Raw genomic sequence first — 27,379 nt, forward strand, 5'->3', positions numbered from 1 at the left:
ATCAGCAGCTTTTAACCCCCCCCCCACAGCAGGTGACTTCCTGGAACAGCCCCCCCCCCCCCCTTCGCCGGGAGGAATCAGTGAGATTGGCAGTATGTGGTTGGAATAAAAAAGCCGCAGACTGTTTGTCCTCCATGGCGCAGGGTTCCCTCTTTCTGTGACATACACTCGTATTAAAACGCTGCATAAGAAATAAGAATGAGGCTACTGGCTGTATTCTCATCATCAGAGACGAGAACGACACGAAACAGCACTTTAGTGAATCGTGAACTGTGCAGAGGCTTTCACAACTCTCCTTTTCCTTAGACTGACGTCCGCCATCAGATCCGACCCTGACACAAACTATTTGCTCATTAGTCATTGGAAGAAACAAGCAGTAGACATATGTCCTCATGTGTGTTGTCCCCAAATGAACAATAGAGACGCACAATTCTGAGTTTTACAAACCGGCCGCCGATGGCGTTCACTTATTTCTGGCTCCTAACACGGTGGATGGTGATTCCGATCATGGAGGTTCTGCAGAAAGGAGGTCATCTGTTTAGATTGACATCAATCAGCCCTGTCTCCCATGTTACTAAACTGCATTCTCAATTACGTTTTGTGGGAACAGTATATTCTGACAGATTATGGCCCCAGTTTTAAACAGCTTTAATTATGCATTTAACATCCAGCAACAGAAGTCTAATTGGTGAAAGTGTAGTGTTTGCTGGACCATCTACAACATTGACATCCCCACTTAGAAGATTTCAAAGGACTTACATTATTAATGTGTGAATTTAATCTGTAGGACAAAGGGCTGACACCTTAACAAAAAAGATATCTGGGTTCCATTTTCACCCTCTTCCTGAGGGTCAGGGGTCGCGCTTTAATGAATGCAGGCTCACCGTCACGCCGTCTTATGATACTAATGACAGCAAAGTGTTTGAAGAGGATTTCAGTTCCCTCTACAAAATAAAAATGGTTCTTTATTTATATACTTTACTTTTCTTCAGTAAATGAACCCTGCCCGTTAATCAATAAAGTAAAACATCAACAGGGTTTGGTCTCAGTGAGACACTGTGTGTTTAAAAGGCTCCCTCCATCAAGGTCCTCCTCTTTACTGTTGTGCTGATCCCAGCATTCACACACACACACACACACACACACACACACACACACACACACACACACACACGCACAGGTCTATTTTTGGTGCAATGTACACAGTGTAACTCATCACTACAGGGGTCAAGTGGTATGTTATTTGCTTTTATAATTAATGTCTTGTCTTGTGTTTGTGTGTGCAGAGGCCCACAAGTGGGAAAGAAACAGTCTTCACACACGAGACTGAAATGTACAAACACACAAACGGGCTTCTCCTTTTGCAATGACATCGTGCTGACTTGAATTAACTAAGCTCCACCCAGAGCTTCTGTCAATGACTAAAAATCACCATGACAACCATGTAAAATGTCCTTCAGTTCTCACAAGTAAGTAAACCAGACCACACACACACACACACACACACTTTCCCACAGTAAATTCTCTGAAGCACATGACCCAAACAGGACATCCTCCCAATCTTTCACCCTCTTCGGTTCCCACTCTGCTCCTCCGCCCCCCCTGTGAACCCCCCTTTCCAAGTTCTTTATTATCTTCTTTTATACTTATTCAACGAGCCGACGTGTTCTTTCATCAATCACATTTGGATAACAGGGAAGAAGAAAGTGATTAATGTAAAAAACAAACAAACAATAATCCTTGAATTCATTAATTTCCTGTGAAAGACGTTTTGACCCGAAAATGACTTCTGAGGGAAATGTCAGCATCAGATAAAGTAAAATTTGAGTCTTTCTTTGAGCACCACTGAATTTTCAAATAAATCTGTGTCTCTGGTTTAGTATATATATGTATATATATATATATGTACCATGACTAAAAAACAAATTGTAACACTGAAATTGTACTTATAACTTATAATGGCTCTTGTCTAGAGCAAGTTGTAAATCGGCTTATTTGATGAAATTGCACTCTTTTCTCGGCTTTGAATCCTAATGGTTGAAATGCACTTATTGTAAGTTGCTTTGGAAAAAAGCATCAGCTAAATAACGTGTGGGTCACAAACCAAAAGAAAATACATCTTAACTTCAATTCAAGTTACATTTCTTTCTTTCTTAATGCTGCCAGAAAAAAAGAGAGAGAGCAGTAGTAAGTTACACCATCCCTGCTACGGCTCCTTATGTGGCCTCACTTGATGCTCCATCTTTATTTCATCATCCACAGTGCTCATCACCCAATGACGTTTTCGCTATCACCCTTTAATCCTATTTTCCCGCTTTCACCTTTGTCATATATTCCTCCTCCTCTTCCTCCTCCTCCTCCTCCTCCTCCTCCTCCTCCTCTCTCCTTTTCCCCAGTGATCCCGTTGCCCTTTTCTGATTGACTCCCCCTGTTGCTGGCCAGATCGCCACACAGCTGGACTCTGTCACACACACTCTGACACAGCCTCTCTCTCTCTCACACACACACACACACACACACACGAACTTGGTTGTAACAAAACATCTACATCCAAGCGGTTGTGTTTGTCCAAACTATTCAGGCTGGGGACACTTTTGCACAACTTTTGGATTTACTTGCATAAATGCTTCCAATAACATTTCTACATGGTCACATGGCACCTGGCTTTGTTCCACATATGGTTGAATTTTGTTTGTACTTTGAGTACATTGCTCAACATTTTTTCACTGTTCAATGTGTTTGACCGGGATCGTTTCTAATTGGCCTCACGTGCAAGATGCCGATGGAGAAATCAGTTTGACACTTTAACTCCCGTTGGCTCTGCTCCCCAGACTGACTGCACAGGTTTCTCTTCAGAGCTCAACATCCCTTCAGATGCATGTAGTTGTAAACGCGATAAATCCCTACGTCTCCATGAGTGAAACTCCACACCACGAATGAGATGAACGACGAAATGAACTTTTAATTATTTACCAAAACTGGGTCAGTGCCGCAGCGAGAATCAAATGCATATGATGTGGTGAGAACACGCAGATATACGCTTGATGCTGACTTCCTGGCAGTTTGAGTGAAATCTTATCAAGTTCTTCTTTTGACAGATTCGCAGGCTGCCAGATGTTTCGGAGTTTACACGTCTTCGTACGTGGCGGCGTTTCTCAAAGCTGCCAAGAATGACTGTAAAGATCCTCCGGTGCATGGAAATGATGCAGGAAAGTATTGCATGTGTGATCGGCAGTTCGTCACATGACTCCACATAGCAGATACGCCAGAATGCATCGTTAACATTTCTATTAAATTCACTGCCAGGCTTTGAGTCAAATCTTTATGCAAGAAGACCAGCTTATGGAAGTAATGTCTGAGATAAGCAAAGCTTACTTTTTTCACTTTTTTTTTCTTATTCTGCTTAATGAGGTGGTATGTAACAGAGCAAACCCTTGCACGTTGAAAAAAAACATACTCATTTGCATTTTCGTTTGAAGTTAGATGAAAATATGAATTGATTATTTCAATACTCAACATGGCAGCTAATTAGCTTAGTTTAGCATACAAATGTAGGCGGGGGGGGGTGTGAGGGAGCAGTGTCCTTTTAAAAGACAAAATCAGCCCATCAGTACTATTTAAAATCAGTTATCAGCGAGTCGCATTTGTTTAATCCCCACAAAACGAATTAGATACAGGGGCTACGCTGATTGTGATTGGATAGCAGCTGTGAGCATTGAATGTCATCGCAGTAGTTGGAGAACATGTGATTTAAAGTTAGTTTCTGGATAAAAATGCTGTATGAACAAATATAAGTGTATGTGCTTGCTACAGATGAAGTTTCCCACTCCATCCGACCTCAAGTCCAAACCAACGAAACAGAAGGTCAATCTCGCCCAAATTCAAGAAACAACAGAAACAAATTGGTGGGATTAGAAGTTGAACATTAACTGCATGCAGCCACTCCTCCCCTCGTCTCAACTCAGGCGGAGAACTTTTTATTCCTTTTTGACCTTGACAAAGGCAGCCCACCAGATTCCCTCCTTCCGGTCCTTTCATAATAAAACATAGCTGCGTACCCCGAGTGAACTCCGATTCATTCTCAGCATTTCGGAAAAAAAAACGAAACCCAATGGAATAACAGTAGTTTATGCAAGACATCAATCGACTGCCCGATGCTGCTATGGGCCAAAAGCAATATTTTATCAGGAGAAAAATGGGATTAAGTTCATGGATGATTTTCGGTCTGTCCGTAGAAAGTGTTTTATGTTTTAGGTGTATCTTTGATCTATTTGTAACCTCAGAAGTCAGTTTCACTTTTCCGGTGACGTGTTTGTGCCTTGTTGTATTCTGGGTGTTGCATCCGGCTGCTGCGAGTACAAAAGTGTATTCAGAGAGGCCTTTTTTTCTAAAAGGAGCAGTGTCTTCCTGTTTATACCTAATATAGACGTTTGCGCTCACACACATATACGTCCAAACTAAGTTTGACACCTATATGTGAGGACTTGTGTTAACGTACCACACACGACCCTCACACACTGCTGCTAACTCAACGGATTGATCACATGAATATTTTTTTTCTGCATGGTATTGTGATTGTGACTTCCCACAATGCATCAGTGAACTAGTTCACCAATCTCTAGACAGGATGTCCTGTGACATCATCGGTAACTGCAGTCATCTCCAGCTGCTTAAAGCTTTTTTTTTTTGTCTGCATCCAGGCGAATAATTCAATCCGCTGTGGAACCGCACGCGCGGTTGATTTATTAACATGCCACTAAATGATTGATTGACATCTACATTTCTAGACACCGCGGCCCGCCCGGCTCCAGGAGAAACTGCATCGCACGCAGGAGATGGAAATAGGAGTCAGATGGGTCACGCTGAACACCAGAAGAGAATCACAATTCACCTCAGAAGGATGTAGCTTGAAGCACTTTCTCTTCTCTTTTTGAGGAGAAATCTCACCTTAAAGAGATCGCCTCAAGAATAGTAAAAGGTCAACAACAAAAAAATTGCAAAATATTCAGCACACTCAGTGTGATTTTTTTTTTCTCAAATTGTGTTTCCTGGAGAGGAAAGATGGACAAAGATGGACAGGACACAAAGAAAAAAAGAATTGGGGAACATTGTGATCTGTATGTCTGTACCTGCTGGATATAATACATAAAAATGATATATTTCCATATCAACGATTTGGCATATTCAACAGTTTTTTTTGTCATACATAGTGGATTCGGGGAGTGGAAAGAAGACATATTGGAAGTTATTGCTGCTCCCCTTGAGATGAACAACAAAGTGTAAACTATATGTCAGCAAAAAAAGGAAAGCTGTGTATTTGTTTGTCAGAGCGGTTACAAGGATGCAGATAAACACTTCACATGGGGCCTGTTTCATTACCCTCCTATAAAAGCCTAGGGCTGCATTCAAGTGAGATGTTGTAATAAAAGAGAAAAACAGTGGTCAGGAATTTTGGTAAAAAAAGTCCGACCCATTTGAGTCGTGGGGCCGTATTGCTTCCATCATAAAACGCTACATTAATTTGACTTTTGTTTGTCTTAAATCACCTCTGGCAACACAGCAGACTTGATCCGATCCAAGTGTGTGCGTGTGTGTGTGTGTGTGTGTGTTGAGTTTGTATCTCCTCATGAGTTATAATCAACATGTCAGCAGCAGGCTGTTTTTTTAAATTATTTTTGTATCCTTATAAAGGCGCTGAGAGCTGCTTTGGGAGTCGGTGTGCTATGCATACAGCGTGTTAAATATACAGAATAGATTGTATTGACCCACTAGAGCTGACACACAAAGAGGGATATTGGCAATGTGGCGTGATTCCACGAGAGCAGGTGGGCTATCAGCTGCAGGTGGGGCCTTGTGTCCTGCAGACCCCCCCCTACCCCCCCCCCCCCCCCCCAGGGAATCGGCTACTGCCTTTGTACTGAGGCATCAACACCCGGAGAGGAGAAGCCGTCGAGTGTCACAGAGGCAGAAGCCGTTGAAGGTGAATCCGTCCCTCCAGGAGATCACAAATGCCAGTGCGGACATTGAAATTCAACGCATTCCTGCAGCATTTATACCTGAAAAAAAGGACGTTTTGCATTGCTGCTGATTTATTTTATTTTATTTTCGACAGGAGGTGGAGGGAGATTTAATATCTCACTTTTCTAGACGCACACAAAAACCTCCAATTCAAAAGCTCTCAGGAATCAATAATTAACTAGGTGTTTACATTTACTTGTAAAACATGATCTTTGACATTTGATTTAACAGATCCGTTGCACCACTTATTACATGTTTGGCAAAAACAATAAACTCTGTTTGGGACCAGATACGAAGTTGACCAGAAGTAGGCTGTAGAAATATCTACATAAATGGTACATAGTACATATACATAGAGATATCTATATCCCCCCCCCCCTCTCTCTCTCTCTCTCATTGAATTGACAGCCCGACAGAGATCGTTGAGTGCTGCTAAGTTGCTATGGTGACCGGCCAGAATCCCACTGGATTTGTGACACTCAGGACACAAATGGCAAAAAACTTGAATGGCACACCCTGCAGTTTGTTTAGATATAGATTTTGGGCAGATCCTATGAATCCACAGGGAGGGGGGGCTGCATTCTTCAGAAAATGTAGACTTGATCAACGCTGACTTCCAACCATCACAGAGTCCGTCACTCTTCATACTCGCTGGGGATTCCTGCTGTTTTGGGATGGATGAATTACAGTGCATTTCATTGAAATACGGCCTAGTATTAGTAGTATTAGTAATATATGCGGAGAAAATGAAGATTTATTCATGGGGGATGTTATAGATCATTATAAATGATCGGTACTGGCAGTATGTCATGTCCTTATTTCATCCACACTCCTCTTTGTCTTCCCTTCCTGAGTACTTCGAGAGCTAATTGTCTTCTGCGAAAGACCAAGACCCAAAAAGAAATCCCCATTGTAGATCTTGCCTACACTAGAACAAAATGCCGAGGAAATAACTGTAGAAATCAGATATTTGAATAAGGTATCCAGATGAATACGACGGACGAGCTTCTGTAAATGTTTGCAAATCTAATAGGGATGTATTTTGTAGCAATGATACCGCAATTTACTTTTTCAGCATGAATGAACAACAGAGATTCCAGATTCCACACAGTCCTTTTTTTTGTTCTTTTATGCGTCACATTCGGAGAGTGTCATGCTGTGCAGCAGCCTCTTTTGAAATAGACATTTGAAGACGTGCATAAACGATGAGCTGTGACACCGTGCCTGAGGACCCATCGGGATCAGTCCCACGCCACGGCGCTCTTTGTGCTCTTTTCACAGAGGCGCTTATTTGACGCAGCGGAGACGGCTGCACTTTGCTGAAACGTTGCTTTCTGAGAGACTTCTGCACCGCGATCTGCTCTCACGGCTCGGCGCAACGACACAGCGATGGGGTCGCTCGTCTTGACCTCGTTGGCCCGTCACGTCGTGAAACCCGAGTCGCTGCAGATTGTTTTTCGTGGACGTGGTTCAAGCATAAAATCCTCCTTATCTTGTTGTCGGAAACAGGAAATAAGAGAAAATGGAAAATGACGGCGCAGGGGCAACAGTGTGACGTGGAAGGAAAAACAGAGCTTCTGTCCACTGCCGTGTGGATTGAGTGATGACGTCTGAAGGCATGATGCAGATTCTCTGGTCGGAGGGTCAAAACTGACCTTGGGTTGGTGACACTGTCGTGTTTATATTTGAGCCTTGTTTTTAATGTTGGTTCATCATGTTTCAAACTCAACTAGGTGGGAGGGGAAGAGTAAACACTGCAGGAGTTCTCTTTTCACTTCCCTCACAGATTCATGGACATTTTTCAGGAACTGTCTCTCCAAACATTAAAGCTGTGTTTCACAGATTTAAGGCATTAACCTATTTTATTCAACAATGTGGTATAAGGTTTGGATGTACCACCTTCCTTCAACTTTCTGCTGCTACCCAATACTTCATATTAGTTAGACAGTAATATTTCTAACACAGTGAGTGCTGCACACAGATACCTTGAATGTCAATATATTTCCATTTGGTTCAGAGCAAGTGACGTATTGCAAGGAGCGAGCACTTTTTAATGTTAGGTGGTCTTATCAGTGTGGTGAAGAGTATATATCTTGCGAGAAAGTCCACAAAAGGAAGCTATTTTTGATGCTTGTCACATTATTATAGATCTGAGCATTTTACACTGAACCGGTTACGTTCTTGTTGTCCGTCTAATGATAACCAAGCACTAACATTGTGTCTTCTTCACCCATATGAAACTTGATTATTGGACCATATTATCGGTTCAGAAAATTGTAATCCCTTTGGAGTTATAATGCACCTTATTATTTTTAGAAGCTGTAATCTTCTCACAAATATCACTCTGATCTTTGTTAATAAGGCAGCCAGAGACGCAGCGGTTTGCAAAATTTGACTGTTTGACTGCAAAAATCAGAAACTACTGAATATCTCACTTTTATATATTTTTATTTATTTGGGGGGTCATCTAAGAGTGTGTCAAATAGCTTTAATGGTCAATCCTGGCTCATTTTTTGAGCATCTATAGGATCAATAAAACCTTAATTGCAATCATGATCCTATACGCATCCAGGAATTGAGAGGAACTGATCAAATGGCCTCAGGGAAAGAGAGGCACCCTTTAAAACTCTTTAAAGAGTTGCTCAGTACGCAGTTGGTGCCGATGGGTTCTTGAGGAAGACAGACGTGGATGCGCTGCATGCAAACAAACGTTGGCAATCAGAAATACGAAAAATGAACAGTGAAGAAGTGAAAAATGAGGCAGTGAAAGCCGCTTAACGAGATCTTTAATGAGCTTGCACCATCGCAAAATGCAACAAGCACTGACAGAATCAAACTGCACTCTCAGGTGTGAAAAGGCCCTCAGAAAACATGTCCATATGATTCTTGAATAGATCCTTATTTAACCGCATACATCTTTGCCTCCCTCTCCCTCTTCCAGGGCTGGACTGGTAATCGGGCATACCAGGCAAATGCCCGGTGGGCTGACGCATAGGCCTATAGGCCTATAAAAAAAATATATTTTTATTTTTATTTTTTGCTTTCGACCGGCCCATAAAGCAGGGACAGCGGCCCATTGGTTCATTTTCCATACTGACACTGGGCTGGCCCAATCATCTCTTAGCGAGCTCCACCCCTCCCTCTCCGTGTGTCAGTCAGATGCATTCAGTGACTCAGAGCTAGAAAGAAATGTGTGGATTAAGATGGAGAAACAAAAACGTAAGAACAAGGGGGGGGTGCGGAGAAATTGACGGCCAAAAAAAAATCTAAAGGTTGATGCCTCAACATGTTCAAAAATAACCGACGTGTTTAGTGCTGTAGCTTCAGTTTCCAAAACTACTACAGAACCTGACGACATGTTGCAGAAACAGCAGGTGAACACAGCACATGGAGGAGGAGAGGTGACTAGCCACAGCGATAGCTTGTGGTTCGCAGGCAGCAGAGGAGAAGGTGCAGCAGGTGTCAGTGTGACAGTGAAGTCCAGGAGGGGCAGAGTGAGCAGGAGAGTGTCATTGAAACGGTAAGCAAGCAGGTAGCTCCATGAACAGGGAGGGGGTGTTAATCAGGGCGGGTGCATGAGGACAGTGTGTGTGGGCCTGGCTACAACCAAGATGATGACGATTTAACAGTTACCTCAATTAATGAATATTATAATAAGGCAACAAACATTATCGTTGTCGGTTGTTGCTATTATAAAGTCTGAGTGTCAGGTTGTCATTTGTCAAAGTGTCACTTAAAAGTTACTGCAATGGCCACTCAGCTAAAGTCAAATAACACAGCATAAGCTATTTTGCACTGTTTTTGATGCTAGCAGAGTTGAGAGTTCACTTATTCAATTGCAACTTGGGATATTCTAATGTAAACATTTCAAACTCATAATGTCGACGGACCTTCTTCTCTAGAAAAAAACTGAAATGATGCCCTTTGATTATTTTAATTAATACTCGCCCACAACGAGTTACACGTTAGAAGAGGTGGCTAACGTATGTTATATGGGGGTTAAAAACCCGCTTTGCATTTTGAAAGCTGTATATTCAACTAACTAGATATTTTCTAACATTTCATCTGAATTTCCAATATCATCAATATGCAATATTACGGCAAGTGAATACTCTAAATTGTATATATATATTATCAGGACGTTTTGTGTGAGTAATTTGTTTGTGTAGGTTTTTTTATGGGAAGTTGTAATGTGCGTGGGTCGTGCGGATAAAGGGACGCTCAGCCAGGATCACGTGCAACAAGTTTTATTGTTTTTCCCCGTCAAGTGTGCCGGCGTCGGGCTCGCTCGTGTTCCTCCCTCCTCGCTCACCCCCGCCTCACTGCTCAAATAGGGGGAAAAAGCACACACAATTATCCCCAGCTGGTTGTCCAGCTGGCACCGTTCCCCGAGCCACTCCCCCGCTCTCCCACCTGCAGCCGGGCTGAAACCACGCCCGCCACCACATACCCCCACCGCCCGACTTAGGCCGGGGAGCCGTCCGGCCTAGCTTACTCCCCCCCCCCTCCCTCGAGAGGGCGGGAGAGGAAGTCCGCCACGACCATCTGCGTCCCCGGCCTATGGACCACCTTGAAGTTAAAGGGCTGCATGGCCAGATACCACCGAGTGATCCGGGCGTTAGTATCCTTCATGCGGTGGAGCCATTGGAGCGGGGCGTGGTCCGAACAGAGGGTGAATGAGCGTCCCAGGAGGTAGTAGCGCAGGGAGCCCACCGCCCACCGGATGGCCAGGCACTCCTTCTCCACCGTGCTGTACCTGGCCTCCCTCTCCGACAGTTTCCGGCTGATGTAGACCACCGGGCGGTCGACCCCCTCGACCTCCTGGGACAAAACGGCCCCCAGCCCTCTGTCCGACGCGTCGGTCTGCAGCACAAAAGGGAGAGAAAAGTTAGGTGTGTGGAGGAGCGGCTCCCCACAGAGAGTCTGTTTTACCTTCTCAAACGCCCGCTGGCACTGCTCCGACCACTGGACCGGATCTGACGCACCTTTCCGGGTCAGGTCGGTCAAGGGAGAAAAATATAGAATAAAGGTCGCGGTTAGCTCCCACCTGACGCACCCAGTAATCTTGGGAACGGATTGGGAGGGATTTAACACGCTAATGGGAGAGGCTGCGGGGGTGCGTTCACGACCGACAGGGACATGCGGTATTTGTGCTGTGCTCAGCGGTGACGCGAGGTCGTCCGACGCCGCCGGGGGAGCACTGTAATGTGCGTGGGTCGTGCGGATAAAGGGACGCTCAGCCAGGATCACGTGCAACAAGTTTTATTGTTTTTCCCCGTCAAGTGTGCCGGCGTCGGGCTCGCTCGTGTTCCTCCCTCCTCGCTCACCCCCGCCTCACTGCTCAAATAGGGGGAAAAAGCACACACAATTATCCCCAGCTGGTTGTCCAGCTGGCACCGTTCCCCGAGCCACTCCCCCGCTCTCCCACCTGCAGCCGGGCTGAAACCACGCCCGCCACCACAGAAGTGTCTCAACAATTAGAGGTAAATGTTGTTTGTTGTCATATTAAAGAGGGGTTTGTACTCTTTAAAGGGATAGTTCACCCAAAAATTGTTTCATCATTTACTCACCCCAAAGTTTTTTCAAACCTGTATGAATTTCTTTATTCTGCTAAACAAAAATATATATTTTGAAGAATGTCGGTAATCAGACAGTTGATGGACCCCATTGATTTCCATAGTATTTTTTTTGGACGTCAATGGGGTCCATCAACTGTCTGATTACCGACATTACCGTCTATGGCACTTACAGTAGTTCTCAGCTTTGTAAGGGTTTTTGGGAACGGAACAGTAGATATGCACATCTACAGGGAAAGTGTACTGGTTGGTGGTTGTCGGTCGACCGATTGTGGGGGGCCGGTCTGAGCAAAAATGCCAGGGCCCTTTTTTTGTCCCAGTCCAGCCCTGCCCTCTTCACTGCTTCGCCGTTCCTAGGGAGGATGTTTGGCTTTTTCTTGTGTTTGGGCTAAATGTCCCGTGGAGATGTGTTGTGTAAACACACAGATAATGTAGTTTGGGTTTACCACTGACCTGCATCCTGCTTGCTGCTGACTCAACTAGAGGAACACAATGGACTCCCATGGATCGTCTCCTTAGAGGGACCAAACCGTTTCCCCATTGAAGGTTTTTTCACTTTTTGGGGAGTTTTTCCTGTGCCGATGTGAGGGTTTTGGGGGCAGAGGATGTTGCATGTGTACGGATTGTAACGCCCTCTGAGGCAAATTTGTCATTTGCGATTTTGGGCTTTACAAGATGAAATGAATTGAATTGGAACGGTCAGGCAGGTCTTTTCCTGACATGGATTAGTCATGAGGCTGGCGACTTTTGAAATGGTCACCACCCAACCTCCAAGGCCTGATAAGAGGAACCAGTGCAGAAAGACGGAAATCTAAATTAAACATGAGTTTATGGTCTAAATCTGTGGTTCAACCCAGCATGATAAATCACGGTCCCTTTCAGAGTCAAATTGAAACCTTGTGACTGACAGGTTGCCACCACGGCTCGATGCCGTCTTTCATCTTGGAAAAACCTATTTCCAATGTTTTCAGTACTGCAAAGTTAATAACAGCCTAATTGGTCACCCTAAAAAAGATATAATTCACAGTTGCATCATCTCTCCATTTTTTACTTTTTTTCAATTCCTACTTTTTCATGTCTGTTTAAGGACCCTTCTTTTTTTTAGAAGCTTCGATCGATGAGACCTCCTGAGATTAACAGGAGCCGAGTGTTCGGCCACCTTCTACACCCAGACAAACCTCAGAGGCCACGACTACGGCAAGATTGCTTTTATGGTTTTATGGGAACTCTACAGAGCAATAAGCCACAATGAAAATCATGTGGGAGATGATGCTGAGAACGCCACAGTGTTTGTTTGTGAATAAGTGGTTCTCCTTTTCCCCTGGGCACCGGATTGAATTGCCCCACCATAACGAGAGAAGAAGGTTGTTGGTCATGACTTGAATTGTATAAAGATAGATAGAGAGAGAGAGAAATGTTTCAAGCTCTGAGAGATTCAAAACTCGGATCGGCTTTCTACTCAAACTTTATTTTCATTGCTGTACATTCAGAAGCATTTGCACCTCTTCTTGAAATGCACATTTTGAGACCAAATGCAATGTTGTTACACGTTTTCCAGAGAGTCACATATTAGCACTTTTATTATGTGACGCCACTATGAACAGAACGATATCTGTTTCAGAAATATAACTTCCTAATGATTTTGACAGTGCTATAGGCCCAATTATAATGCAGGTAAAGACCTCGCTTCGCTTAAAGGATTGATGGACTGCACTTACGTTGGGATCCAGTTGCAGCAGGTTGGGTTTTTAAAAGTAAAAGCATCAATCAACAGAATCATTAATGCTTTGTATTTTGGAAAATTTACCATACGGTTACATCTCAACTGATAGACGGGTTAACATCAATGCATAACATAATATTAAATAGATTAACAACAACAAGGCGCCACCCTGGGATCAGGAACCAATAACCGAAGTGTGGATCAGGTCTCTAACGTTGAAAGTTAAGGTGCTACTCCACATTTATAGAGGGAAGAATGAGGGGTTAAATATGAGCACCGACCATAGCAATAAATACATGTGGATAAAACGCATATGCACAAAATAATCATAGACACTGCTCTTTAAAATGATGATAGAAATCATTTATATCAACAATACAGATCGAAAATCCATAATATAAAACATATATGATACAATTATAAGCTTACTGCCTAAAAGAAATGAGCAATACGCAATCACATGGCGCTTAACACATCACGCTTTCATGAATGAACGGTGACATCCCAGAATCCATTCTCTCTCCTTAAAGGGTTATTTGTTTCTCCTTCGGGGTCCGAGTTGCTCCCCCAGCGAGGTGGGGAGGGCTACCAAAGCACTTTTTCCTTCCTCTTAGCAACGGGAGGACTGAAGACAGTCATGAGCCTGAGGGACAACCAGGAGGCTTATGAAAGGATCACAGGTATATCAAATGTTCACTTTAGTACGCACTGCAGGTAAACAAACAGAAGAAATGTATTTTTGTCGTCAGTACTGTCACAGAATGCTACACAGTTAAATACACACACAGCAAAGCCTCACATCCTGTACAGTCTTTCATGGAAGGCAGAAGTACACCCGGCCCTGCATGTGTCAGTGTACTCTCTGTGTGTGTGTGTGTGTGTGTGTGTGTGTTTGGGCTGTATATGACGACGGGGGCTGTGTTTTTTTTCATGCATTTTTATTTATCTGCTTATCCTGCTCAGGGTCCCTGGAAGCATGCAATGGGTGAGAGGGATTTACAGTCAGCAGTGTACCATGGGGGAAGCTCGTGTGTGTGTTTATTACCTGTGTTGTGGGTACACATTTATTCAGGCAGTAACGTCATGGGAACAAAGAGACAAAATGTTAGTCCCCATATTATAAAACCGTTAAATTGAATGGGACTTAGTTAGTTCAAGCTGAGGATATGGCCAGGATTAGGCTGGTAGTGCTTGTGGATGAATAAAAAATTAATTGAAAGGACCAAAGGAAATTATAATTTTTCTAAATTCACAAAGAATCCAGACTTGTTTTCCAATGTCTAATCCTCTTAATTTTAATTGCAAATGCGCTGTGCAAGAACAGGTGTGGCAATAATTTACTGACTCGGTAATAGTCAAAGCGAATCATGAGCTGCTTCATGGTATTTGTAATGAGACTCGCTGAGAAGGTGGAGGAACATGGGAAAGGTCCGGGTTTCGGGGTTGTGGAAGTCACTCCCTATTTGGCCCCATTTGGCACAGAGAGCAGCCGCTCTTTGGTTCAACCAGATATCGCTGTCGAGTAAAGCATTGGGGGATGGCGGAGAGCACACGATAACCCCGCAAACACACTCACGCCATCAGTTGTGCGGCCTTTAGATTAGATGGCTGAGCAGGGCTCTCTGTCTCATGCTGCTGCAGACAGAATTGGAATTGGATGCTCATTCTGGATTACACCTACTGTGTTTAGAGGCAGTAAAACTATACAAATGTCCTTTTTATGGCAAAGGCTGATTTAAAAAAAAAATGTAGATTTGATGTTGTTGTGTTTTCTGATTGCGATATTATGACGGAGGTTCCACAGATTGTTCATTTATTAAGCAGCGTTTGATCGAATCGTCTTTGTTTACTTACTGAACTGCTCTCAGCCCAACAGAGCCACTGAGAAATAATAGCCAGACCGCCCAGATGTTGGACCCATACCGACAAACATCCGAATCAAGTGTGTGACAGTGCGATACGGCTCCGGTCAATTTAACTGGAACAAAAAGATTCTAATTATTAAGAGCTAATTATCAGCTTTCAGAGAGTAATCTGTGTCTTGTTTTTTTTTTTTTTCCTGCAGCCACATGAAAGACAAAACAATATCAAATCAATAGTGTCACATAACAAGAGGCTCGCTCAGATTGCTCTACTTTACTTTGTTCTGCGATGCATTCTAATTTGTCCCTCAGGCCGTGTTCATTTGATGTCACTGATTAGCACATTGTGCTCTGCGCCAAACAAACTCATTCCTCTAACATTGCTCAGGATGTTGCTGTTTCCTTTTGGTTCATTTCCACCCTTTTTGTATCAATAATGCATTGAGTTTTGATAGTGAGGGTATGGCCTTTGGGTGCCAACGTTTTGGGATGTGAGCCAGATTCATTGTTGAAAGGACCAGCAGCGTCCCACTGGGTTTGAGACGTTGTCAGGATTTTACTCGCGTTCAGAAGGAAATTACAGGGAGAGATTGAAAGCCACTGAAATCATGTGATAAGGCATTTTAGATGCCCCATTGAATTGAGAGAACAAAAGCAAAACTTTTCTCTTTAACCCAAAAATCAAAGCGTATATTTTTTTTTTGTGCTCGGCAGCTGGATAAGTCATTGGAGTATGAATTTTAACATGTTTAACATTTAAACTTTCTCTCTTGCTCTCAGATTATCCTAACTGCTAGCTAGATAGTGAGAGCCACAGATGTTCCTCCTCCAGACGCCACAGCTGGACCAACAGAGACTTTAGTGTTGGTGTGCATCTACTTATGGATTCCATCCTGACTTCAGAGCTGTTCATCGAGTGCAGTGAAATCTAACAGGGGAAAGTCATTATTTTTCAGTACGCTTCAACGCTACTGAATATCGAACAATGCGACACCTCCTCCTCGCACAACTTTCTCTAAAAATGGCTTGTTATAGCTTTTAAAACATTTAGGCCCAAAAAAACAACAACAACAACCCAAAATACTTGCGTCACTGATACTGTATCTGACCTGCGAGGCCGTTTCCACCAGTATAATACCAGTCTATTTTTATCACCTAACTCTATTGCTCAAAATACCCCTGGGGAGTCTGGATAGAAGCAACTTACGACTCGGAGAACCGTGAGCACCACTTTAAAGCTGCACACCTACACAGTAAATGTTTCATTTACTCAAGTTCATTTTGACGTAATTTGTCATTTCTCACTGCAGCCTGTTGGCATACATATCATAGAATGCACGTATGATCATTGCCAACGTTTTCCTTTAAGACTGCCGACGTCGCAAAATCCAAATGTTGGTTTAATTCATTTTGAAATGAATCTGTAGGAGGGAATTGATGACGCTGGCTCTGCAGTGACGCTGGTCTACGAGGAGCATTCATCAAGCTCGTGACTTTTACAATCCATTTGGTGTCGGGCTTCCTCCGCGCTGCTTTCCTGTTGACTTATGGCTTGTTTGGGAAGCAAAGACGCATGAAAGGTCAACAATGCGTTTGCACGTCAACTACAAATGAAAGAAAACACCTTCCGTTATGAAATTAAAAAGCAGATTTAAACTGAATCCTGACTGTGCCAATGGTTTATCTGCCATTGATATGCATCAGAGTCAATCTGATAAAATGATAGCGCCAATCTGCTCGAGTGCATTGTTCTGTTTAGTAGTGTCGCTGCATCCACAGCTCAGTAGTGGAGTGGAAGTCTTACGGCCCGAAAGACTCATCATCTCCTGGCTGTAGGGCCATTCTTAAGACGCTTCTTTCTTACTTGTTATTAGATAGTCCTCGTATTAGGAATATGATACAGAACAATGCAATACTAGATGATGCTAAAACACCAAGCAAGCATCTGTGAAGCATTAACACTCCATTGCTGTTTGCTGCTAATGTCTAAATTGACTTATTTAGTCATGTAAGTTACTGGCCGCAAATCTTTTTTTTTCGGCCTGGAAGAAACAAAGAATAAAACCCGGAGAGTTACCTCCACATGTTAGAAGAACGGAGTTACTGGGGTTTTTATTCAATCCACTTTTGTTTTGTTCATGTCAGTCATCTCTTAATTAATGTGAAACATGCTGCAGAGCAAGCATTGCTATTGCATGAAGAAATAGCAAAAGCTATAAACATAAAAGTGCAAAGCCACTATATTAAATGGACCCTTTCTATCTAGAATGGAACGCTGTGATTTATGCACAGCTGCTTGAATCTCAAGTGGTAGTTTGAGCATGCGTATCATCTCGGTCCCACTCCTCGTTTATTGGACTGTAATACACTCTCTTTCACCGAGTCCTCCTTATGAACAAATGTCACACATGCAGAACTTGGTTTACTGTTTCAGTGGTGTGTTATGAATGTGCAGTTGCTGTAGTGCGATGAGCCCTGCTCTCTAGGTGTTAACGTTTCTCACGCTTCTTAAGCAAATTACTTGAAATCAAGTCGCGAGATTGAAAAGACGGATGCAGACGGTGCGGCTAGCCGGGCCTTTAAATATAAATCACTCACAGTAGTGTCCTCACTCTGAAGGTCTGAACCTCCACTCCGTCCCCACAAAAGAAAGCTGCACAAGTGCACAGAGGGCCGTGGAATTCCTCCAAATCACTGAACTCTGCAGCCCTAATGTGCTGCATGCTGCTGTTCTAGATTAACAGGCTAGTGTGTTATGATTAGAGGGAATGTCTAAAGTGTTTAATGTTAAACAAATCTCCAGCTCAGATTATTCATGGTATTTCTTGTTTACTGTACCCAGTGGGAAAAGTTTGAAGAGAAGGGTGGAAGAGTTCAAAGCAGGTCAGGTTTACATTAGTATGCGGCCTGCAGGATGACTATTTTGCAGAAACAATGCAAAGTGGGCTGACAGTTGCTGTTATATCATACCTCCAAACCTCTGGGATTTTAGCTCCATGAGAAATTACACAGAAATGATGTACAGTGACCTGATCTCAGTTGAAGGAACTTTTATTATAACGTTGTACATTTGCCTCCTGGGTGTTAGTTCTTCAGTTCCTGTGGTTGGAGATGTGTTTGAGGAAGGATGCTCCTTTCAGCAGCACTTTTAAATCACTGCCATTTGGCTTAAACCCCCCAAGAGTTGGTTCTTCTATTAATAGTAAATGATGTTGAACTTTGTGAGGAGCGTAAAGGACAACCTTTTGCCTTTTCCTCTGTCCTCACTTCCTTCACTTTGCTGCTTTATAAGTCTTCCCCACTTTCCGCCTCTAAATATTTAATGGTTTTGTCCCCATTGACGGGTGGCGGCTGGTCAATAGAGGTCAACGGGGCGTCGCTTCACCTGGAGCGCCCTCCTTGAGCCCAAAAGAAGAGAAAATATTTTTAATTCAAAAAATATATCATTTATATGTATATAGAAATATATATATAATACTGAATTGCATGTGATGGTGACACAAAGAAGATTAATAAACTACAAACTAGAAATTCGTATCGTTTTTTTGTTACTTTTACTATTCGCATTACGTTCTGGGATGGTCGCTGGAATTGATTGGATAGCCCCACTCTGAAGGTTTTCTGCGATTGGCTAAACCTAAACCCTGTAAGCTAACTTGCTTTGGCCTGTATGATGAGCTCACACACAGGCACACAACTAAACACACACATCAACAATCACAGGCAGTGTACGTTACAGTTCTAAGGCTGTGGTTCCAAAGGAGGATTATACATATCTTGCATGTCTGTCACTTAATATAAGTCTGTGTCTTAAATACAGGTACCAGACAATACGATGAATTGAGGTTTGTAATCAATTGTTATAAGATACACGTATATTATCTATTCAAAAAGTTAGGGACTCATTTTAATTTAAAAAAAGTAACTTCAAATCAATCAAAATCCTTCCATTCTCTTGGCGCTGATGTAAAAACGTATTCGCTAATTCAATTTCCTCCCTCCGGGACACGACGGCCTGTGGGGAAAAAACAAGACCAATCAGAGGAGAGCGATTTGCTCCTCGCAGACGCTGAGTCGTTTTTTGTTTACCTGCTCAGGAACATTTCCTGTGACACGTGATGTGATGCCGGGCGAAGCGCTGACGGCACCAAATATCCCCCCCATCGCGTCGCCGAGGTGATAGATCGCAGGTGTCGTGTAATGGAAGCGTATGTAGATGCATGTGGATTGCTGACTGTGACATCTGTCATCGTTGGCTCTGCTCTTATGAAACGCATCGATCTCCACTGAGTACATCTGTGATCTGTTTATTGCCTGACACAAAGAATGATGAACGCCTCGAGGAAACAGAAAAGCCTGTAAGTCACGAATGCAAATTTGCATCCCCACCTGCGCATATTGCTGCATTCCATCATAACACGGTCAATGTGACGGTTCATTGATGTGTGTGTGTGTGTGTGTGTGTGTGTGTGTGTGTGTGTGGTTCTGGGCTTTCTGACGCCTGGTAGATACCAGGGTTCTTAGCGCATTAAGTAAACACGATCTGAGGACTTTAGATAGCAGCGAGGTGTTGTTCTGATAAGACTTTGTGAACGCGCTCTGGGTTCTGACTCGTCTCCGGACTCCTCCCCTCACACGGGGGGGCTGTTCTGTGTGGGCCTCCGTCTACGAGAAGAGACGCAATTACACATGAAATTTGACAGGTGGAGCTGCCAGGTTTTTTTTTCTCATGAGCCGCTGAGCACCTGCACACACGAGGCATGTGTGTCTGACAAAGGTCACCTAGGGCCCAGCCGGCCCACGGAGCAGGTCAGTGACACCGATGTCTAATGGGCTGTCCTTGTTTCCACAGGAGGCAAACAAAGTGAGTACAACCTCACACTTGACTTGCCTTTGATAAGGTGAAGAACATGCGGGTGGAAGGCTGTAACGTGCTGTACACCCTTCTTCATGGTTCCCGTCCTCGTTCTTCCTTCTCGTTTCCTCTCCGACTGTAATGGAATTTCTAATGAGTGCGTGGACAATCGCTGAGGCAAACCTTTTGGACCAGATCAACTGGCGATTGGGTAAAATAGGCTTTTCTTTGTGTTGCTCCGTTGCTGAATTATTTCCGTCTGCCTCGTTACATTGTTCTCCAGATAAGGCTCAAACATATTTCCTGCAAAAGCGTCACAACTTAGCCATAAACAGAGGGAGAGCCAAAGTCCCCGCCTGCTTTAACAGCTTCTTCATCGCAGATTTGTGTCCCGTCGCAGTTCCCATGAGCCGCTACAGCTGGACGAGGTCAGAATCCGCTGACCTGTGTACAACTTGAAATGGTTTTCCTCCCAATAGCCGCTCTCTCTAATGCATCTCTGGTCAGATGTGTGCTGATGGGAAGGTACAGTAATGAGTCTTAGTTTATGCTGGCAGTGACCGCAACCCTCAGGTCCCGCTGTGAAAGCATTGTGTGTGTGTGTAGTAGAATAATGAGTCCAATGAGTTTACCTTTAATTGTGCAGTTGAGACAACCCTGCCACGTCCGTGATGGTACACACAAACACAAGGAGCCGGGAAACGAGCATGTGTATCTATACGCTGCTGTGAGTGCATTACTCGATTTACACAAACCCCACCAGCCTTTTCCCATCATGGCTCCACAGGAATGGATGTTGACTTTGTCTTCAGGGGGCATAGCTGTTAACGTTAAAGGAGGTGGAAAATGTACATGCGTTGTGGTGAATTCTAACCCATGGGACCAGAACCAGCTGTTTCTGAGTTCTGTTCAATGCCAGCGTTCACTGTTAATATACTGAAAGTGCCAGTAATTTGAGAAACGATTGTGTTGATGTCATGAGAATATACACACAATTTCCCAGGATAAAATAAATGTTATGAGGAAAAGTAACAATTTATGACACGAATTTTGATATATCAAAAGTAATTTGCATACATATATAGAAATAAAAATATCACCTGTAAGTTAAATATTTTGATTAAAAGTCGCAATATTCTTGTGTGTATATATATATATATATATATATATATAATTGAATTGTATAATATTGAATAAAATGAGAATAGAAACCTACTTTTGAGGTAGATGTGATCACAAATGAATTCATTCTAAAGAATTATCTCAAGATTATAAGTCACAGTATTGAGTTTGGTAATTAGAGTAGAAATACAGTATTGATTCATAAACATTTGGAAAAACCTGAATTTCAGTGAAACCATCACCAAATGAGGAATGTGGTTGATTTGCTGTTACAGGTTGGAAAATGGATAAAAATGTAATTTAATTTCTGAGTGAATTTGTTTCATCCTTGTGGGAGTAGAAACAGTGGAGAAGCAATGATGTGAGTACACAAAGGCTTCCACCCCCCCCCCCCCCCCCCCCCGCTGCACTGCTGCAGCTGGATTTATGAACACATTAAAGGCAAATGATCCAAGAAATGCAAAAAGGTATTCAGCCTGTGACATTTTGAGATCATAAAATGGTTAAAATGTTGAAACCCCATTTCAGATTCAAAGTGGACCATTTCCCTACCGAATGGAACAGCTTCTCACACTGTGCTGTTGGATTAATTAAACAAGAATTTCAATAACTTCCCAGTTTTCTCCTCTCAGTCTTTTTTTATCTTGTTTTCTTTGATTGGATTGTAATAGTCTCCAACTTGTATTACTTCATAAGATGTATAAAGAAGGCATATAACAGAATCTCTTTTCCCATTAGTGAAGATGAATGTCATGTTTTAATGGGGGTGGGGCAGATTTCACGACCCGTTGCTACCAAGCTAAATATTCTTAGACATACTTTAAACCAAATATCCGAGGGAGAGAGTACTGCTCTAATAAAACGGAACAAAATAAAAAGGATCATCACTTCATTTAAGTGTTTCCTACAAATTCAGGTCACAGACTATTTTAGGAATCTGGGTACTTAAAATAATGCGTAGGATCAGAAAATGCAAATTTTCCACAAGTTACCTACTATGCATGGAGATTAGATGTCTTTGTTCTGCTCCAACATTGATAATCATCTCATCATCATGTCCCTTTGTCGAGATGCAGAGGAAATAGTGGAGCTAAATTGTCATGTTACCTTCATAATAGGTTATTGTCATTAAAGATAGTACCGGAACGGAGTTGGATGCAGTAATTTAATATACGTTCACTTAATAATCACAGCCTTGAGTCACAGAAAAATAGGTTTTAAAAGCAGTTTATGTATGAACCATTTTTTAAAGTGTAATTCATGAAGAGGAGTCCCACTCACACATTTGTTGTTTGCAGGCAAAAGCTGAACAGAACAAATCTTTTAAACTTGGACCTCTGCAGTGCTGCAGTATAACTAATGCATGTGGATTGCATAAGATCGTCGAGGTGTACCTGCTGTAATGCGGAGTTAATCAAAGCTGGCCCAGAAAATCCATCCAGTGGTGTGCGAGGAAGCCGAAACATGTGACGTCACACTTTGCCGCTAGGATCTGTCCAACTGCTTTAATGAACTTTGTTCGTTAGCGCGACTGTCAAAGACCATCTCCGACCTGAGTCCGCTGTTTCCACCTCTCAATAATGACACTCCAGTAGCAAAAAGATTCAAACTTGAAATGAGATAGACAGCAAGTCTATGCAACCAATTTATTTTATTAGCAAAAACTGTATGGCTCACTAATCTAATGGTTTAGATGCTGCCTCAGGGACAGCATGTAAACGTCACATCTCTCCCTCTACAGCTGTGGATACAACCTCCTCCTCCTGTTCAACGGGACGCGACCACAAGCGGGTAGAAACACGCACATGGTTCTGGATGCTTAAAAAATGCGCATGAAAATGATGTTTCCATGAAAATGATTATCTTAGCATGCTTTGAGGTGGAGAACCAGTTGTGTGTGCACCTTAGTGTGTCACTGGAGACTGTTGCAATAACTAATGATGGTGGTGATGAAGTGTGTATATGAATTAATACATGATTTATCCATCTCAGCGCTTCGCAGCTAAACGCCCCCCCCCCCCCACATGTCATGGTTTATAACATTCACTTTCTTTCAACAACACATTTTTCAGCCTGTAGTAAACATTCGACCCGAGGCGAGGCAACATCAACTGGAGCTTGACGTTATTATGACAAATGGCCGCCAATTTAAATGTGGACTAAATCTTTTCTCCGCTCTCCCAGCCTCGTGCAGCCCCCACTCAGGACCCACAAACACCGTGTGAGTAATGCACACAGGCTGCCCGCAGGCCTTTATGGTAATGCACATTATGATTACAGCCATTTTTGGATTTCACCTCCCGCACTTTGTGTGACTACAGCAGCATTTGTCTTCAGGGAAACTAAAGTATGCATGCTGTTCACTCTCACAGACAAAGAGGTGATGGGTCCGTTTAAACCACAGCCATGGCAGGAGAGGATGCTGCTTACAAAGGGGGGGGGGGGGGGGGGCGGAGGACACTGAAGACGAGACGAGACAACATTTGGGACGGGTGACAGAAGCAGCAGGAGACACCAGGGGACTGATGTGCCACAAATCCATGGGAGACATAAAGGAGACGCGGAGAGAAAAGGGAGGTGTGGGAACGGTAACAACAGGAATGAAGGCGACTCTGTGGGGGAGATGGAAGTGACAGAGAAAGAAAGCTGGTGGGAGGAGGAAGAGGAGGAGGAAGAGGAGGATGCTCGACTGCACCGCTCTAAGATACGGTCCACACACAGGCACGCATACATTTAGAGGTTTGCCGTCCACATATGAATCGATGATATTGTGCAGTTTTTCTGTGTTGTGGGTCTCCAGCGTGAAAGAATCACGGAATGATTTGACTGTTAGATCACAAATGACCTCAAATTAACATGAAACCAAACACCATCATCAGCATCATGATAGATGGTGAGAACATGCGCGCATGTTCAGCAAACCTTCAGCTTGGTTCAACTATGGGTCATTTATTCAAATGTACGTAGATACAGAGAGCAAGCACCAAATAAATGGCTTTGGAAGTTCATTTAAATCTTGCTGAATTGATTGAATTGAAGGAGACAAAGTGGTAAAACTGAACACTGAATCTTCCCATGTGCTATTTGACTGCATCGTTTGTTGGACTTTTCCTGTAAATATATTTCATCACATTGTTCTGTTCTAAAACATTTTAGTTCCCATCCCTTGAGTCATTGCTGGGGTTTGATGAAGTTACACCCGAGGCCCCAGAGGACATGAAACAACTGCTTTTTATTCCTCGTGACTGCAGTTTATCATCGTTTTTAGACATTAGGTCCATCTTGACCTGAGGGCTTTAATATGGTCCACTATGAAAAATAGACTACGTGCACTCATTTTGTGATGTTTTTCATGTAATGCTAGCAGTACTCTGCCTTTTTTTTCTATTTGGCCCATCTTTCACACTGTCGTTCCCAGCATGCATCATCCAACAGGCTTGATCAGCAGTTTTCGGGGGGGGGGGGGGGGAATCGTATTTAAATGTCAAAGCTCAGCTGCCTGTTTATCTCGTTACTCATGCTCCAAATGAAAAACTCCAAATGCAAGAATGTTGTTGTGTTCACATAGATAAAAACGTAAATGATAACGCTGAGTCAGAAAAAGAACAAATTAAATCACGTCACATGTTCCAAAAGAAGCCATACATTACTATAATCTGAATATCCTTCATTGTTACAACAGGGACCTTAGATAATACATTTTTTTTCTTCTTTTTTTTAAATTGTGAAATGCAATCTAACACACGGCACTCATCATGCAACCCCCCCCCCCCCCCCCCCCCCCCCCCCGCCCCCCCGTGTACGACGCGCTAGATTCCTGTCCAACTTGGATGAGCGCACACCGAGCCGCCCTGTGACACACAATAAACAGTAAATTATAACTCCTCGCGCTGACGAGACAGGAGGATGGCACAGTGGCCTCTGGAGAGGAAAGTTGAACTGCATCATTGTGTCCACTTGTCATGAGCTTCTCGTTGTGCATGCAGACAGTGGGTGTGATTTTAGATGTTTGTGTTGCAGGGAAGAGGAAGAGGACAGTCCTGTCAGTACTTGTTTTTCATCACATCTGTCCAGCTTGTGTTATTCCCCGTTGACCCCCCCGTGTGCCAATAGCATCCCTTTCTCAGTGGTGATGAGCGATGACAGTCGTTTCCCTGCTGGCCGGACTGCAGTTATAAGAGAGGGCAGTGGATTTAATGAACAGTGATTATCGATTTCTTCATCCTCAAGTGATAAATTGTGTGCAGTTTAGAGAGCGGACACGCTGCAGAGACTGTTGAGAGTTCTTTTTTAAACAAAATGTGCACACTGAGTATGACAATGAGCAGATTTGATTTCAAATGAAATGTGTTGAATATTAATGTTGCTGTAGAATGTTTTAAGTTACTCAGCTCACATACATTTTGGTTTTTCAGGAAGTCCTGGTGGAAACTGATGCGTTGCGTCTGTTTTCAGCTCATTCATGTCACGGTTCCCTGACTTGGACACACCGGTAGTCTTCTAGTGGCTTTCGTGTGCACCTCACCTACAAAAACAAGAATGGAAAGAAAAAAATGAGAGCAATGTAGCTTCAAAGGAAATTGATGCTCATTTCTAAATCTTGCTCATTTGAATTCTTTGGTAATGATTCTCTCCCAAATACTCACAGAACCCTGGAGACGAATATGAAATTCTCTACTTTACATATTTGCCCTGCTTCTTGGAAAGAACCAAGTTTTTTTTTTTGCAACTTGTTTACTGTAATGTGTCTGACGAGATGGAGCTGGGAGAGGAAACATGTTTACATGGTTGATACGTCAGGGGTCAGCAACAGGCAGCATGTGCAAACAAGTGTGTGTGTGACAGCTGACATGAACCAGGCTGTTTGTCATATACACACCGTGCCACCACTTTGGATTTTAGGATCTGCAAACAGGTTTAAAAATGCCAATTTGAGATTCATTTTTACATAAAGAGAGCGGAGACCTCGGGGGAAAGTGAAAGTATTCATGGGGGGGGGGGGGATTTTGTGGGGTTATAATCTCTCTCCCTCTTAAGGCTCGGTGGCAGAAACCATCAGAAGTCGTGTGTGTCGCACACGCTTGGCTTGGAGTCGCTGAAACACGAGGTCTTTATTTTGGGAAGGGACCTTAAAGGAATCAGAAAGCCGGCTCGAGGTGCATCAAGCGCCGTTCATCTTTGAACTGTGTAGGTGTTCAATCAAAGCAGCACACAATGGGACTTTGAAGTCATACCTCGGGGGGGGGGGGGGGAAGGTGGGGAAGCTGAGTTTGATATCTAGGAAGGTCATTAGAGCTGTATCGCATCTGTTCTCTCCTCTGAATTCCCCAAGGCTGCATGATTTCATCAAATGTTAAAACATACTGTATATTCAGACTTGAGGGTGGCAATAAATTGGCTCGACTTGATTGAATAATATCTTTCCGGTTAATTACATTGGGAAAAAAAACACCTGTAAAATCCTAATCCTGTGTTTGCCTAACAGTCGTGCAACTATCTAGACATGATGGAATTGAATCAAATAACACTGTGACCACATACATTATGGTAGTAAGTGTCTTAAGGGGGTATCGAGGGGGGTCGAGACTTCATCATCACGTATAGTAAATTAATAACAGTAACAATCAGCTCTCCTGATTGATTTGCTTTTACTTTTGGGTTTTTCCAGTCAGGGAAGTGAACGGAAACAGATTCAGATCACATGGTAATACACTATGAACTATTTGAAATAACATTATCTTCTAACAGTGTGTCCAGTCCGTATATATACTGTTAACATTTGAGTGACCTCCCCAGGGACCACAGAGTGTGGGAACAGCTGGGCTCTGCAGCTTTTTCCTTTGAGGTCTGCAGGAGAAGCATCACATCAGACATCAGACTGGAGACCACAAACTACGACAACAACAAATGGAACATTTTGGGCTCAACTGCACAACGTCGACTCTCTATCGCGTGACATCAACACCTGGCAACACCTCAAAGCTTTTAGGGCTCTCCAGGACCGTATTTTAATATGATGACACACACCAAACCGCACGTTGTTGAGCCGAAGAGAGGAATTAACAACTGATGCTAAAGTTAAAAAGCGAACTTTGAACCAAAAAGCCATTATTAGTCAGACATGTTGCCGGCAACCCAAATATAAACATTGTTAAAACTTTAAGAAAGGTAAACACTGCAAATAGATTGTTGCTTCCAATTCTTTTATGTTGTGAGTTAACTG

General features: G+C 43.1%; 1 long non-coding RNA gene across 1 annotated transcript; it reads left to right on the forward strand.

Annotated features, from left to right (window-relative positions):
- Positions 1-9,058: 9,058 nt before the first annotated feature.
- Positions 9,059-23,595, forward strand: LOC134107508 (uncharacterized). The gene is made up of 3 exons (XR_009942774.1): positions 9,059-9,538; positions 23,341-23,414; positions 23,529-23,595. It is a non-coding gene; the product is annotated as an uncharacterized LOC134107508 (long non-coding RNA).
- The last annotated feature ends 3,784 nt before the right edge of the window (positions 23,596-27,379 follow it).

The sequence above is a fragment of the Pungitius pungitius genome, chromosome 19 (genome assembly GCF_949316345.1).
Source record: "Pungitius pungitius chromosome 19, fPunPun2.1, whole genome shotgun sequence".
NCBI lineage: Eukaryota > Metazoa > Chordata > Actinopteri > Perciformes > Gasterosteidae > Pungitius > Pungitius pungitius.